We start from the raw sequence: 15,558 nt of genomic DNA on the forward strand, positions 1-15,558 counted from the left end.
CACCACAGATAAAATAAAAACAATGCCTAGAAGATTCTTATGTGGCAGTCAGGCTTTGAGAACTTGACTTCAATGAACGACAAAGACAAAGAAATGAGAATTCATTAAGCACTCTGTACTTCACAGAAGGGTTAAAATTTGCCATGACAGGGAGTCGCTACCCAATAGCAGCATCTCACCTTCCATTCTTGGGTTGGTTATACTCTGAGAAGTGGTGCCAAAATTTGCCTATCAAGAAATTATGCTGCACTGCAGAAGTACATGAGTTTTCAGGCTATGCCAGCCTGGATGTTGCCTGGGAAACTGTCACTGGTTTCTACTACAACTAGAAGGGAAAGTGTTCCCAAGGCAAGTATGTTTTCAGAATTCTGTCTCTCTCTGGCCCTTCTGTAGCTCCTGCAATCCTCACTGCTTCCCTGTCTTCTACTCACTGCTCCCATTTGATAGGATTCTATGTGGTTCCCCATTCCCAGATGTTTGCTCTAACTTGACTCCCTCACTGTCTAGATAGAAGTAAAAAAAAAACTGGATACTGGAGCCATATTCCCTAATGAAGCAATCTGCTAGAGCAGAGTGGCTCCTGCCCACTTAAATGGTACATGTGTTCTCCAGTTTGCCACAATCCCCACTATTCCCTAATGTCTCCAACTCTGAGGCTGAGTATTAAGTTTTTATTTACCACTATACTTTCACTTCTGTTTTATCCTTATGGTAGAGAGGTATTTCTCTGTTCCCATATATAATATTTATCAGAAGTGGCAAAACACGAGATATGAAAGATTTAAGAATTTTTTTTTTAAATTATAGTATAGTCATCCCTTGGTATGCACAGGCGATTGGTTCCAGGACCCCCAGAAGATACCAAGGTCCATGGATACCAAGGTCCCTCATATAAAATGGTATATATTTGCATATAACCTATGCACATCCTCTTGTATACTTTAAATACTCTAGATTATTTACAATACCTAAAACAATGCAAATGCAATGTAAATAGTTGCCAACACATGGCAAATTCAAGTTTTAATTTTGGGGACTTTCAGGAATTTTTTTTTTTTTTTAATATTTTCAGTTCCCAGTTGGTTGAATCCGTGGATGCAGATGGAACCTATGGAAATGGAGGGCCAGCTATACAAGTCTTAGAGTTAACAAAGACTATTCCTACATGTTTAATATGCAAAATGATTGTCCATACAACAAACAGACCCTGTTCCTGTACCCTCTTCCATCTCACGTCTAATCCCTACAGCCACGGGAGCTTGCAACTCCTGGTCTTGTTCTCAGGCATCTGGGTGTTCCTGGAGTGTGTCTTAGGTTCTGGATTAGTCTCAGTCCTTGCTAGTTTCCTTAATCCCCCACTGCCTACAGACCAGGACAGACAGGTCAGACATCTAAAAGTAAAGGTTCTGGTGGCTCTGATTCTCCTCCTCATTTACATGCCTCATTGTCCACAAATAAGCTGATTTCCACAGTTGAGCCATAATATTTCCTGCTAGTTTAGCATTAATGCTATATATTCAGTGGTTCTTAGTGTAGAAGAATCTGAACACCCTAGTTCAGTTACCTCCCTAATCATTTCGTCTCCTTATAATTGAGGTTATGTGTAGATTGTAATAACCAGCAATTCATTTAGCCCATAGTTTTCTTTATGAAAATGAAGGAAAGGGAGGGAGGGGAGGAGGGAGCAGAGACAGGAAGAGGAACACAAACAGGGCTCAGTAAATGTGAACCATAATATAATCAGTAGTTGGTATCAGGACTGGTGTGTTTTACTCTGAGTCCCCTCTCCTTGGTAATTCCTTCAGCCTACTGGAGACAAGGCAAAACTGTATTTCCATTTTCTGCACTCTCTCTTTATATTAATTAATTATTTTTAAAATCCTAGGTTTTTATAGGACCTGTTATGTTGGAAAGGAAAATGAAGAAAAAGATCTGCGTGTAATCATCCGCCTTCCACTTTGCACCCCCAAATCTCAGCACACCTCTGGGGAATAGACTGCTTAGCCAGTGTCCCCCTCCATAAATAGATGGCTGTCTGAATGGACAGGGACTTTGATAGACTCATCCAGAAGAACTGGAGCCAGCTTCATTGGCATCCAGATAAAATGTCTCACTGCTCAGATTGGCAGGGGCATTGAATGGGATGTCAGCAAAGCTGACAAATCTTTTCTCCAAAAGCTCATTAGGAGAAGGTTTAGCCCAAGGTGACCCTGGTGGTCTCTGGCTGAGGACCTTCAGGGCACAAAATCTTTTCAGGTCCTGAGAGGCATCTGTGGTACAACCACCAAGAAAAGGGACTTTAGCCCAAAAGTGACAGACTGAGGACTAAATTAGTTTAAATCTTTGTCCCCACATGTAAAAGAAATGATTAGGAAATCTCAGTGTTGGCTTGAAAAAGTGTGTGGGATTGGTTGAGATGAAGTAAGGAGAGCCAGCCGGCAGCTGGGCTCATCTGGGAGCACAGATAAGAGTTGAGACTCTGTAATTAGCTCCAGGAAAGAGGAAGCCCTGAGCCATCTCCTGGAGCAGCCTGAGGCCACAGGGCCATGCCCTCCAGCTGGCTGAGGCTGCTGCTCCCACCCAAGCCCTCTGACAGGAAGTACCATCTCTCTTCTGATAGGACGAGAGTGACCCAGCAGATCAGCAGGTGGCCAAGAGGAACTCCCAACGGCCTTCTTCTCCTCTGAGCACGGGTGACAGTGTGGCATGCCCCCGACCTCTCTTCCTTCCTCCTCTGGACTAAGCCCTGATGGGACAGGACAATAAGGAAATCATCCTTGCATGACCCTGTGAGTATCCCTTCCTCATCAGCAGACTCGGCCACAAGGTAAGGAACTTGCCTCAGGCTGGTGAGCTGGGTCCTGGCCCCTGGCCATCAGCGATACATCGCCTGTTCTTAGGACATCCACCGAGAGAACTTATTCAGACAAAACATTTGGGGGCTTTTTCTATTTAGGGCTTTCCCACTTAAAGAAATAAGAAACTCCTCATCTAGTTTTGTTTGACAGCCTCAGCAGACGACAGGCAAAGTTTGCAGATTTTTCTTAGGCTACTTCTTCCTAAAATTTGTCTGTGGTTAATCACGCTCTGCAAGAGACAGTTTCTCCTTCAGCCTGGGGGCTAACATTCTGTGACTCCACCTTATATCCAGGGCTGCTGAGCCTGCTGTCACCAGACACAACCCCGAAACCCAAACAGTAACACTTTAGGTGATGGACTTGGGGAAGTCAGCTTAGCGCCAGGCTTTGTTCCCCAGAAGTCATAAGTCAAAACAGTCTGCCTGACTTGGCCACAATATTTTCATTTCCGTTTCCATCACCTTTCTTTTTTTTTTAACTTTTTTATTTTATATTGGAGTATAGTTGATTAACAATATTGTGATAGTTCTAGGTGTACAGCAAAGTGATTCAGTTATACGTATACATGCATCTATTCTTTTTCAAATTCTTTTCTCATTTAGGCTTGTTACATAATATTGAGCAGAGTTCCCTGTGCTGTACAGAAGGTCCTTGTTGGTGATCCATTTTAAATATAGCAGCGTATACCTGTCAATCCCAAACTCCCTAACTTTCCCTTCCCCCCAACCCTTCCCCCCCATAACCATAAGTTCATTAAGTCTGTGAGTCTCTTTCTGTTTTGTAAATAAGTTCATTTATATCATTTCTTTTTAGATTCTGAAAATAAGCAATATCACATAATATTTCTCTTTCTCTCTCTGACTTACTTCATTCAGTATGACAATCTCTAGGTCCATCCATCTTGCCGCAAATGGCATTATTTCGTTCTTTTTAATGGCTGAGTAGTACTCCATTGCATATATGTGCCACATCTTCTTTATCCATTCCTCTGTCGATGTACATTTAGGTTGCTTCCGTGTCCTGGCTATTGTAAACAGTGCTGCAATGAACACTAGGGTGCATGTATCCTTTCAGACCATGTTTTTCTCTGGATACATGCCCAGGAATGGGATTGCAGGATTATATGATAGCTCTAAGTTTTTTAAGGAAGCTCCATACTGTTCTCCATAGTGGTTGTATCAATTTACATTCCCATCAACAGTGCAAGAGGGTTCCCTTTTCTCCACACCCTCTCCAACATTTATTGTTTGTGGATTTCCATCACCTTTCTTGATGTGGCACCACTATAGGCCTGTAAGTGGTGAGGTGCCCAGTACTGAGGGTGGGCAGAGAGCAGGGGCAGGGGGAGTTGGCTGGCTCTGGACCTTGCTACTTCCTAGCTGACTGGCCTGGGGCAACCCCTGACCTAAGAAATCCCTTCCCTCATTTCATCTTCCTCCTGGAGACAGGAACACTAACCCGGCACGGTGGTTTAAAAGGTAACAACTAATGGACACCTAATGTCTGGATGGAAATTAGACTCCCAATAAATGGTGGCAATAATTATTATTGTTGACTTTGTAAAAAGAGTTAAAACACTTAAAGTGCTCAGAATAGTATACTCGATAAGTGTTTGTTATTATTTATTCTTGTGATCTAAAGGAACCCAGATGCTTTGTCACTTTGGGATCTGCAGGCCTCACTGAGGTAATGCTATGTATTTGGCTAACATGCCTGATTAAGAAAAGGCAGAAGGATTGATATTTTCAGAAAATTTTTGACACGATTTAGCAGGTTAAATTTAGCCTATGAAAGGGAAGTGAAATTGTATGATCTGTGTCTTAGGAGGAACAAAGACTGCAGGTCAGAGATGGGGTGGAGGAAGAAAACCATATACATGGGAAGATAAATTAAGAAGCCACAGCAGGACTGCAGATCTGAGCTGAGGTCAAGGCTGTAGGGAGAGAAAGGGGCTTATCCAAGAGTGGTTCAGCAGGTAGAATCTACTCTACTCCAGGTGGATGAAGGCAAGGGAGGAATCACAGATGACCTTGTAATTTCTGTCGTGTGGCAATTAAGTAAATGTTGGCTTCACTTACTGAGAAGAAGAACAAGCTTGCGGAATAGGCTCATTAGTTTAGAACTGATTTTAAGTTGGATCTTTGCATAGTTGCAGAGTTTATTCAACCAGCAACAAAGAGACATTTCTTTCTTCTTAGGAATTTTTGTCATGTATTTTAAAACTACTCCGTGATTTGCTAGTTAAATGCAAAATTCTAGTTAGATGCAAAATTCTAGTTAGATGCAAAATTCTTGCACCTCCAAGAATAAATGCATATATGGAACATAAACACAATCAAAGTTTTTTGTTCTGATACCAGTATATCAGGTGACTGAGTCAACAATTATGCAACACTTAGAAATCATGTCTAAGAAAATAGAATATCAACATATGTTTCAAAGATTTATAGTCATAGGTTAATTAAACTGGTGTACACTAGATTCAGAGAAGTGGAAGTAATTTGTAGTTCTCCATCTTCATTTTTTTTAATGTATTTCAGAGATTCAACAATAAAATGTGTTAAGGAAAGGAATGTCCTAAAGGAGAAAGAAAGGAAGGCAATAAGAAATAGCCAGTAACATTATTTTTGTAAATAATAATTTGGAAAAATATTTAAAAGCCTACTATTTTACTGGTAGAATGGAATAGTGATACACATTTGATTTATAAAACAAATGATGCCATTTGGGGCAATCTATCTTTATAAAGCAAATGTCCTTCTGAAGAGGGTCTGACCAGAAGCCACTTTTCACAATGCTATTTTCAATCATATTCATATCTTCAGTAAGATTTTTCAAATCCTTTTTCAGTGATAGAAGTGATGCCCTAACATAAGGCTGTAACTGCATTTCCAACACTGAATTACAATCATCTGCTTCTGTGTTTCTCCCTGACTGACTGGGAACTCTTTTTTTTTTTTTTTTTTTTTTTTTTTTGCTGTACGCGGGCCTCTCACTGTTGTGGAGCACAGGCTCCGGACGCGCAGGCTCAGCGGCCATGGCTCACGGGCCCAGCCGCTCCGCGGCATGTGGGATCTTCCCAGACCGGGGCACAAACTCGCGTCCCCTGCATAAGCAGGCAGACTCTCAACCACTGCGCTACCAGGGAAGCCCTGTTTTTCCATTTTATATATAATAGTTTGCATCTGCTAACCTCAAACTCCCACTCCATTCCTCCCCCTCCCTCCCTCCCCCCTGCAACCACAAGTCTGCTCTCTATGTCTGTGAATCTGTTTCTATTTAATATAGGTTCATTTGTGTATTATTTTAGATTCCACATATAAATGATATATGATATTTGTCTTTGACTTATTTCACTTAGTATGATAATCTCTAGGTCCATCCATGTTGCTGCAAATGGCATTATTTCGTTCTTTTTATGGCTGAGTAGTATTCCATTGTACACATGTAAGACATCTTCTTTATCCATTCATCTGTCGATGGACATTTAGGTTGTTTCCATGTCTTGGCTATTGTGAATAGTGCTGCTATGAACATTGGGGTGCTTGTATCTTTTTGAATTATAGTTTTGGCCAGATATATGCCCAGAAGTGGGATTGCTGGATCATATGGTAGCTCTATTTTTAGTTTTTTAAGGAACCTCCATACTGGTTTCCGTAGTGGCTGCATCAGCTTACATTCCCAAAATACCCATATTTTAAAAAACTGACAGGGTTGTGAATAGCCCCCTCCAATATGACAAGTTGAAAAGTAAAAGGCATTTTAAAGAGAAATTTTTCAAACACAGATCATGAATGTAAAAGGTAAAGGGAGATTCTCTGCCAGCTTTTCTTGGTGAGAGAAAAATGATTCTCCTAGCGTTTTGCAGGTCTAGGATGGAGCTTCTTTGTTTGCATAGTTTATGCCAACATGGATTGTGTATAGGAAATGTGTTGTCACTAATAAATAACTAAGTCAACTGACCCTTAACATAAAACATCTCAAAAAGAGTGTCTTTGAGCACTGGCCTGGGGTTGGACTAAGCTGTGTTCTTACAGATATGGTGAGCAGGTGAATTTTAGAGCTGGATGTTCAGTGTTATTCGGCCTGAAAAAAGAAGGAAATCCTGTCACCTACATCAACATGGATGAACCTTGGGGACAATATATTAAGTGAAATGAGCCAGACACAAAAAGACAAATACTTGTGATTCCACTTTTGTGAGGTGTCTATAGCAGCCAAATTCACAGGAACAGAAAAGTAGAATGGTGGTTCCCAGGGGGTGTGGAGAGCAGCAAAAGGGGAGTTATTGTTTGATGGATAGAGTCTTTCAGATTTGTAAGATGAAATGGTCTGTTTCACAGCAGTGTGAATATACTTAACAGTGCTGAACTGCACACTTGCAAATGGTTAAGATGGTAATGAGAGAGAGAGAGAGAGAGAGAGAGAGAGAGACTGGAATCAGAAAACTAAGCCAGTAGTCTGGAGTCTTCTAATAAAATGTAATATTATTTAGAGGTGAGGGACATTGCTAAATAATTCAGGGCCCAATTCTCCTAGGGTATTAAATTATTCTTTGTGAAAAAGGTTCACAAGCTTTTATTTTTCCTGATTTTCCTGAAATTCATGAACCGTGGCTCTGGGACTATGGGACCAAGATTCAGGAGGCCTGGTCCTTGGTTCAAGCTCAGTAGTTAGCCACTGAAAGTCTATTTTTATACTGCTAAATTACTAAGATAATTTAGTAATTATTTATATTATTAAAGCATGGATGTATGTATACTAACTCCTAGAATAAATTGAACATTGACCAAGTACCAAGCACTCTGATAGCACTTGGCCTGTTCAATCTCCACAAGTGGAATTGGACCAGAGAGCTTAAGTAACTTTCCCAAAGTCACTCAGCTCGCAGGTTACAAACTTCAGACTCTGAACTCATTTCTTCTGCCTTTGCAGGCAGAAGAACCATGAAGTGTTCAGAACCATGAAGCTACACTGGAGCAGAATAGAGAAGTCACATGAAACATAAAAATTCTAAGAAAGTTTGCAGAAAAGTTAAAGCAATCCTGACAGAATGAGGTCTCTATAAATTCCGTTCCTCCAAAATTGAGTCATTTGTAGTGAAGTGGATGGACCTAGAGTCAGTCATACAGAGTGCAGTAAGTCAGAAAGAGAAAAACAAATACCGTACGCTAACACATATATATGGAATCTAAAAAAAAAGAAGAAAAAAAAAGTGGTTCTGAAGAAACTAGGGGCAGGACAGGAATAAAGACGCAGACGTAGAGAATGGACTTGAGGACACAGGGAGGGGGAAGGGTAAGCTGGGACGAAGTGAGAGAGTGACGTGGACATATATACACTACCAAATGTCAAATAGATAGCTAGTGGGAAGCAGCTGCATAGCACAGTGAGATCAGCTCGGTGCTTTGTGACCACCTAGAGGGGTGGGATAGGGAGGGTGGGAGGGAGATGCAAGAGGGAGGAGATATGGGGATATATGTATACGTATAGCTGATTCACTTTGTTATACAGCAGACTAACAAACCATTGTAAAGCAATTATACTCCAATAAAGATGTTTAAAAAATTTAATAAATAAACAAACAAATAAATAAATGCTGTTCCTCTCATTCCATCCATCCTGGTGAAACCATGACCTGGGCTTTTGCCAGCCTGTAACCTCCCAAACTCTAGCAACTCTAGCCTTGCTCCTCTACAACACAGAAGTTTGCATATACCGAATTAGTGCAGAATTGAGTCCAGTTACTAAATTCAGTTCATGAGAAGTCTTGATCCAGTCTCAAAGTTCTTTTTTTTAAATTTTTTTCTTTTTATTTATGTATTTTTTATTTATTTTGGGCTGCATTGGGTCTTCGTTGCTGTGCACGGGCTTTCTCTAGCTGCGGTGAGCAGGGGCTACTCTTCGTTGCGGTGTGCAGGCTTCTCATTGCGGTGGCCTCTCTTGTTGCAGAGCACAGCCTCTAGGCGCACAGGTTTCAGTAGTTGTGGAGCACGGGCTCAGTAGTTGTGGCGCACGGGCTTAGCTGCTCTGCGGCATGTGGGATCTTCCCAGACCAGGGCTTGAACCCGTGTCCCCTGCATTGGCAGGTGGATTCTTAACCATTGCGCCACCAGGGAAGCCCTCAAAATTCTTAATATACTCTCAGAGAAGACTTTGTGCCCCCAAAGAAACAAATTATTCATATGTGCTTGAAAGTGCTAAATGCAAATGCTTTGAAGAGAAATGATCGAAAATACGTACTGTTTCAAGTCATACAAGCAAAGAAAACACATATTTTTTGTGATTTGCCAAATTTGGTCCTCTTTTTAAGGTAACCAGGCATTGATTTGAACACAAACACACACCAGCTGGCTGAAATAAGTGCATTTATAAGTAAATATTTAGTGGGCTGATTTCTGGCCTGCTTGAAACACTCAGTTCCAAGAAGATAAGAAAAATAAGTTTTCCTTAAAATAGAAAATGTGGCTCTAATGATAATGGCTCATAGAAAGATAAGTCTAAATTAATCTGTGGCTGGAACTATTAAAAAGTTGTTAATATTAAAGGAACCATCATTTCTGCCCTTATATTCAGAATACTTTTTCACTAAATTATATTTGACTTTTGTGAGTTTGCTTTTAAATAAATCATGGTTTAAAATAAATTATAAATTTCTAATGGCACATTAACATAAATAGAAACTGAAAGGCAAAACCCCAATCCGACTAAATACCATTCTTGCCTACTCTGCACCTGCACCCACATGGCTGAAAACAGAGTAGAGAAAACCAACCACCCCTGCTGGGCATCCTCAGTCGAAATAAGGGCTCCCAGCTTTAAGTGGGCCTCCATACTGTTGAGTAATGGCAGCCTCCTCATCCCCCAGACGACTATTTCATACCTCTTCTCCATCCTCAAACCTCTAATCCCACCTTCCCCAGGTTCACTCTCAACTGGTGACCTGGACCTTGCTGCCTATTTCACTAAGAAAAGAGCAATCGGGAAAACCCCAACCAGCTGTCACCTCCACATAACGCGTCTTCCCTGGCATTTCTCTGGTTGAACTGTCCATGCTCCTACCCAAGGCCACGCCCTCCACCTGGGCACTAGAGCCCATCCCTTTCGCCAACTCAAGGGCATGGCTCCAGAATTCTCCCCATTCCTCCTGCAGCATCTGTTTTTCCCTGTTTACTGAATCATTCCTCTAAGCATCCAAACATGCTACCATTGTTCCCCATCTTAAAAGAAACAAAAACTCTCTTACCACCACTTTCCCTCCAGCTGACTTCTCTCTCTTGGCTTCCCTTTAGAGTAAAACTCCTCTCGAGGGGGGCACTGCCTCCAATTCTCCTCCCATTGTCTCTTAACCACTCTAACCCGCAGTCTTCCCCACCACTCTGTCTAGGTTCCCAATGTCCTGCCGATGGCCAAACACCCCACTTGACTTATCAGCTGTCTCTGACTCAGACCGTCCCTCCTTGGAGTCCTCCCTTGACACATGTTTTTCTCTTGGCTCCTGGGACCTCACACATTCTTCTTCCTGCTTCACCGACTCTTCCTTCTCAGTCCCTTTCCAGGTTCCTTCTCCTCTTCCTGACCTCCCAGGTGTGGAGCGCCCCAGGGCTCAATTCTCAGACAGCTTTTCTTCTCTAGCTTCATCGTCTCCATTGGCAACAGCATCTAAACCCAAACCAAACTGCTATCTCCAGCCTGGTCCTCTCCACTCAGCTCCAGATCCCCATTCCACAAATGACTATGGATGCATAAAAGGAATCTCGACCAGAACAAGCCCTCCACCCCCAAACCTGTTTCTCCCAAAGTTTCTCCATCTCAGTAACTTTATCCAGTAACTTCATCCCTCCTGTTGCTCAGGCCAAGAGCCATGGAGCTAGCCTTTGTCTTCCCTCCTTTTCTCACACCCCATCTCATCTCCACAAGCAAATCCTACCACCTCTACTTTCAAAATATATCCAGGGGCTTCCCTGGTGGCGCAGTGGTTGAGAGTCTGCCTGCCGATGCAGGGAACATGGGATCGTGCCCCGGTCCGGGAAGATCCCACATGCCGCGGAGCAGCTGGGCCCGTGAGCCATGGCCACTGAGCCTGCGCGTCCGGAGCCTGTGCTCCACAACGGGAGACGCCACAGCAGTGAGAGGCCCGCGTACTGGGAAAAAAAAAAAAAAAAATATATATATATATATATATATATATATATATCTCCAGAATCTGACCCTTTCTCATTCCTCGGCTAATGTCATTCTGGCTTAAGGCTCAACTCCTGCCTTACTCAGTAACCTCCTAATTGGTCCCCCTCCTTCCCCTCTTAACCCAGACAGTCTAGACTAAAGTGGTGTTGATTTTCAGCTCAAACCCTACACAACGGCTCCCAAAATAAAAGCCCAAGTCCTTTCAATGACCTTGATCTGTCTCCCTTCTTCCCTGAGTGTGTCTCCCGTGTCCCCCTCCCTTGTTCACTCAGTCTAGTCACCCTCACCTCCTTCTTGTTCTCTCTGCTTTCTCCCCACAGATTTCCACATGGTTTGCTCCATTACCTCCCTCTGGATACTGTTGGTCCCTTCTGTCTTCTGGTTGTCAGCTGGGTCTCTGTAACAAAAGACAGATTAACAGGAGAAAAACTACAAAGTAGCCTTCCAAAGGAAATGAAGACCTAAAGGAAGGTTCAGCCTGAGTGTTTTCACACTGGGTTTGATGAAGATTGATAGGACAAAGGGTAAGAGCTAAGGGCGGTGAACAGAGGGAACTTAACAAGGCCTGTTTGTTGGAATTCCTCTCAGAGTCCCTTTGTCTTCAGAGATAAGGATGCTCCTTTCTTATGAGTATAGAGAGGGCCCCTCCCACACAGGGTCTTAGGACCTGCTTCAGGGGTCATCAGAGAGTCCTTCTAGTACCTGCTGTTTCTCACATTCTTTCAGCTTAAAATATTCAGTATGTCCAGGTGCTGTATTCTAGGGTACAGTGTTATGAACCCTGTGGCCACACCATTTAAAATTCCAACCCACAGTCCCCACGTCCTCCCCATGCAGCAATCATGTTCCTCACTGTTGTGGCCTCTCCTGTTGAGGAGCACAGGCTCCGGACGCGCAGGCTCAGCAGCCATGGCTCATGGGCCCAGCCGCTCCGCGGCATGTGGGATCTTCCCGGACCGGGGCACGAACCCATGTCCCCTGCATCAGCAGGCGGACTCTCAACCACTGTGCCACCAGGGAAGCCCCCTCTTTTCTTTTATCTAACATATTATTCTACTTACTTTTTAATTGCTTCCCCTCAGCCCAAATGTCAACTCTATAAGGACAAGGTGGTTTTTTTTTTCCGTGTTATTCACAGCGATATCCCTAGCACCTCTAATACTGCCTACCACGATTATTTTGAATGAATGAGTGAAAGAGAGAATGAATAAATGAGCCATGGTTAATGATATAGATATATTTTATTATACACCACGGTGTACCTGGTTCTTGTCTGTTTTTCTCGTTTAATCCTTGCATCTCTGTAGTGCTTATTTCTATCCCTGTTTCTCAGATGAGAAAATCACAGAGTCACAGAGGAGTTAAGTGACTACCAAAGACATGCAGCTACAAGTGACAGAATCAGGTTTCAAACCCAAGTCTGTTTGGCCCCAAAGCCAGTGATCTGACAGTTCACTTTATTTCACAGCATCATAGCTCTGGCTCCAATCCTCACCATCAACAGACAGGCAGTCACCAAATCACAAATCAAGATCAGGGTTTCTGAGTAGTCCCCAGATGGGACACCACACCACAGGGAGAGCAGCCCACCTCCTTTTACAGGCTGTTATGAGTCTTGAGTTTTTTGAAAACATTTGAGTGTTTGGAACATTCTGGATGATCGGTTTACCAAAGATCAGTTTCTGCAGTTTAACATTGGTTCTAAGTGATGTTCATATTCTTTCCAAACAACTGCCTTCAATGAAAAGGGAAGTTGACTCTTTCAGAAAGAAGAAAGAAAATAAAATATTTCAGAGACATATAGAATATCTGTATAGAATATTTCTGGTAGAATAGACAAGAAGCTGATGACAGTATTGTTTCTAGAAAGAAAAATGAGGGATTAGGGAAGAAGAAAGGGAGGGGGACTTACTTCTCACTCATATACCAGTTGTACCTTCTGAAGTTTTGTGCCATGTGCATTAAATCGCTTCTAGAAATAAGCAAAATGTAAGAATCACAATGAGGGCAGTGTGCCCTGTTTGGCCTTCTCCGCCCCCCAACTCCCCAGGCCCCCAGAGGGCAGTGACGATGACTCCCTGCAGACAGAAGCACTCCATCCTGCGCTGATCCACCAAGGGGATTTAAGTCACTTAAGCCCTCCCAGGGCCTCAGTTTCACCATCTACAAAGTGAAGATAATAATTAGAACTTGCCTTACTTTATGTACTGGGATCTGTTGTGAGATAGCACATTCTAAGTGCAAAACATTATACATGCATAGTTCTCATTATTTTTTAGGAAAAAGCCAGGTTTGGTGGATGAGAAAGGCAGCTCACTGAGCTACGGAACATGAAATGGGGCCAGAATAGCAATCATAACTGTCTCCATATATCATAATAAGTTCTTGGAAGTAAGAAAATCAGTGGAAAATCTGTTGCTTGGTCTCAAAAAAATTCATTTTAAATTTAAAGAGTACAAGCAAGATTATCATTTGCATTATTACAGCTCCTCTATTCTCTGCTCTTAGGATAATTATGTGAATTTTAGTCATCCTCTAAATTGTTCTTTTATTCTCACAAAGTACACACTAGCTGGAATTTAGAGAACTGGAAAGATCTGCAACTCATTTATAGAATTGCAAGAATCAAATAATGGCAAGTTTTCAAATTATGTCATAGATTACTCTGAATTTTAAAATACTAAAGTTAGATTTGCAACTCATTTATAGAATTGCTAGAATCAAATAAATGGCACATTTTCAAAGTGATGTCACAGACTACTCTGAGTTTTAAAATACTAAAGTTATCAGCTGGGTTCTAGATGCAGCCCTGTCTTGAGACACAATAATGATTGTATTAAAACTCATGGAAAAACTGTGAAGTAATTTGATCTGTGGCTATAGATAAGAGGATCAAAACAATGGGTAATGTGTAGGATTAATTTTTAAGCCATACATTGAGCAGTCAGTGAAGTAAAGTGGTATTTTTCAAGAAAAGACAACTGCGTTGCTTTATCGGCCAGTTTACCTAAAACATAGCATTAAAAACAAAAACAATGTAGGCGTGAAGGGCAAGTATTTCAGGACCATTTTGGAATCTGTTACTCTTGTTCATTAGGTATTTTATACCACTTAATGTAGTGGAGACACATTCTATCCTAAAGTGTTTGACACACCTCTAGAGGGTTTGCCATTTGGGGAGAACTTTTAAAGCTTCATTTTCTCTTTTTTTATGATTTATTTCCTCCGTCTCTTTTGTCTGGGTATCTGTAGGGGATGTGATATGATTTTCCTCCTCTTCCAAATCAGGTCCTTCCAAAACAAAACAAAGCTCTGAGCTTATCTAATCAATCAGAGGACCACTTCCCTTTTTCCCCTCGTCACCTGCTGGTTTCAAATGGAGGGGGAGAGAAGGCTTCCTGGCTCTGCCATTTTCTGTGTTTACCTGAGGCCTGTGGCTGAGGCCCCTTGCTTTCTGCAGCTGTGGAATGGTCTATTCTTCCGCCCACAGTGTGTGGGAGGAGCAAAGGAAGCGATCTGAAAGTGGCTTGTAAACTGTAATGCCCCACACAAAAGTGCAAGATTATGACTTTAAAAAACTAATTAGAAAAGGGAGCAATCATCCTCTCATCATTTCCTGTGTCTCCTCACTTCTGCCTCCTGGCCCCTCGCTGTCTCTCCTTCCTTCTCCCCCTCTAATAGCTTTCCCAGCTGCGAACAAACCACACAAGTAAGGGTGACAAGAGCCCAGGGTCTGAATTGTTAGAACGAAACCAGGCAAGAGTCATTACACCCAAATTACTGAGAAATGTGAAATGAAAACTAGCTCAGAGCCAAATTCCAGGAAGATGCTGTATTTTGATTTACTTACCACTTTGTGTTTTCGTATTTGCCCAGTTCTTAAGCTTCGGTCACTAGTCTTCCACTTTGTAATGCAAGAAAGTAAATGCTGACTCGTGTCATTTGCCCTAGATGCCACCAGAAATGGCCTCTTCTCCCCAGACGCTGGCTCACAAACGGAGCAACACCCAGAGGTGAACTTATCTGCCTTGCAGCCCAGGCTCTGGGCTGTCCAACCTGACACGTCAACCTCCAGCTGAGAAAGGAGTCTGTCTAGGAAAAGAACTAGAATCAACTGAGAGGCACATTTTTTAATCACCAGTTACTTTAATGAGTAAGTACTTTCCAGTTTTTCCATTTTATTTTAAGCATTAATTTCGCATTTCTGACCAGCCTTTCTCGGGATCCTCATTTCTTGGGCACTTTGTATAGGAAGAAATCACCATCCTAGCCCACTCCACCCTACCCCCACTTAACTGAAGAGCCCTAAAGAGACAACTATTATTATTGTAATATTATTTTGTAGTAAGGATTTGTGACTGATAAGCTACTAAACCTCTAAAAGCGTACAGTGCAAGGGAACAGCCAGCTGTGAACTGGAGAAAGGAGGTGACACGTCTATTGTCTGTATAATCTTGTATGTTGTGGTTGACCACAACGGCTTGGCATCAGTTATGACTCCCAGCTCCACCTT

The 15,558-nt window shown here is 42.2% G+C and overlaps 1 protein-coding gene across 5 annotated transcripts in view; it reads left to right on the top strand.

The window, feature by feature from the left end:
- PCED1B (PC-esterase domain containing 1B) overlaps positions 1-15,558 on the top strand; it is a 116,856-nt gene that overhangs the window by 88,298 nt on the left and 13,000 nt on the right. For 4 of the 5 annotated variants that reach the window (XM_082636762.1, XM_082636761.1, XM_082636765.1 and 1 more), the window contains exons 2-5: positions 2,621-2,789; positions 11,366-11,569; positions 12,379-12,450; positions 14,997-15,198. The gene's annotated coding sequence lies outside the window, so the exon portion shown is untranslated. Of the gene's footprint in view, positions 1-2,620; positions 2,790-11,029; positions 11,570-12,378; positions 12,451-14,996; positions 15,199-15,558 lie in introns of those variants that run through there. The other variant, XM_082636764.1, reaches the window with a different exon arrangement.

The sequence above is a fragment of the Mesoplodon mirus genome (genome assembly GCF_964341445.2).
Source record: "Mesoplodon mirus genome assembly, chromosome: 11".
In the NCBI taxonomy this organism is placed as follows: domain Eukaryota; kingdom Metazoa; phylum Chordata; class Mammalia; order Artiodactyla; family Ziphiidae; genus Mesoplodon; species Mesoplodon mirus.